General features: G+C 32.8%; 1 protein-coding gene and 1 long non-coding RNA gene across 2 annotated transcripts in view; both read left to right on the top strand.

Moving 5' to 3' along the window:
* Positions 1-1684, top strand: part of LOC109581787 (receptor-type tyrosine-protein phosphatase epsilon-like) — a 25022-nt gene that overhangs the window by 12559 nt on the left and 10779 nt on the right. The window lies entirely within an intron of this gene.
* LOC109581791 (uncharacterized) lies at positions 1164-1584 on the top strand. The gene is made up of 3 exons (XR_002184777.1): positions 1164-1254; positions 1312-1379; positions 1542-1584. It is a non-coding gene; the product is annotated as an uncharacterized LOC109581791 (long non-coding RNA).

The raw sequence follows: 1684 nt of genomic DNA, 5'->3' as shown, positions 1-1684 counted from the left end.
TGATTATACTTTAATCAATAGTAGATACCTTTGTCTGTTTTCTAGCTCCTAGTGGTCCTCCAAATAATGTGAGAGGGTTTATATTAAATGCTACTAGTATCAAAGTGAACTGGACCAATTCATTAGAGACTAATGGATATGTGATTGAGTATACTACTGGAGGTGTAACCAGGAATGTAGTATCTACCAGTGAAAATGAAATTGTACTAACAGATCTCTCACCAATGAGTACCTATACTATCAGTGTGTACTCATATATAGATCTTCCTTCAGTTAATAGTACAAAGGTGTTAAGATTTGATGGTGAGTTATTATGATTGAGAGAGTGTAATTGATATGTGTTGTAGTTCCTAGTCCAGTAACTAGTCTCTCAGTATCTAATGTCTCAACCACTGGTATTACAGTGAAGTGGACTATTCCCAGTAGTGACAACTATGTAACATACTACACCGTCTCCTATACTCCATCTTGTCCGGAGTTATCATCAGTGAATGAGAGAGTTTCTGTTGGTCCTCATCAGTCCACTACAACATACAGTTATACATTAATAGGTCTGTACAGTGGTATGAACTATACCATCACAGTGAGAGCTGGTAATGTACTAGGAGGATCTAATCCTAGTTCAGTTAAAGAAGATACATTTCTATTAACAGGTATAACATGCACAAAATTAAACCTTACTACACTTTATTTTGTGTACAGCTCCTACTGGTTTTCCTGATAACTTGTTTTTATTACAACCAATTAATAATCTCACTTGGAATGAGGTCAATTGTTCTGAGCGTAATGGTCTAATCACAGGCTATACAGTGATTATCAGTAACAGTAGTATCACATACAACCTCACCAGTACTGAGAGATATATCATATTGAATGATCTAGTATTTGGTACTGAGTATAACATCAGTGTAGCTGCTATCAATTCTGTTGGAAGAGGTCCCTTCAGTGATCCTATTGAAGTAGAGATTGATACATTTATAACTGGTACTACTTCTAGTACTTTATCCTTATCAGTAGAGGTAACACCATCAGATATAACAGCAGGTTAGTGAATTAAAATAATATAAATAATATTATTATAAAAATAGGATCAAGTTCAACTGAAGCATCTAGTCAAGGTATAGTGACAATGCAATTTTTTATTTAATAATTCTTAACAGTACCTATAATTGGAGCTGTTGTTGGAGTTGTAATTGCATTACTAGTGATACTTATACTATCAATACTTACTGTTGGATTGATAGCAAAGAAAAGGTTTAGTATGAAATAATAATTACTACTGTAAATGTAGACTTCATAATACTAATATAGGTCTAGTAAATCTGATAAACATGAAATGCTTCCATTAGCAAACCAGCCTAACCAAGATGCAAAAGATAGTAAGAACTCTTTATTTCTGTCTTATGATGATCATTATCAAACAGATAACAAACCACTAATAAAAGCATACACAAAAATTAAGCCACAGTACATATATGCAACAAAATATACAATTGTTGTTTATTTATTTGTTGTTGTTTATATTACTATACTTGTTATAGCAAAGCATGAAGAATCCCTTATCAATGATTATGAGGCAGAAACTAAAATAGACAAAGAAACACCAGCATCAGTAGAGCCAGGTATAACTCATACATCATGCTATCATTATACATTATCAATTACTAATAGTGTATGATGCTGT

The sequence above is a fragment of the Amphimedon queenslandica genome, unplaced genomic scaffold (assembly GCF_000090795.2).
Source record: "Amphimedon queenslandica unplaced genomic scaffold, v1.1 AMPQUscaffold_13520, whole genome shotgun sequence".
NCBI lineage: Eukaryota > Metazoa > Porifera > Demospongiae > Haplosclerida > Niphatidae > Amphimedon > Amphimedon queenslandica.
Note: the sequence above shows the minus strand (reverse complement) of the source record. Positions and strands in the feature narration are given on the sequence as shown.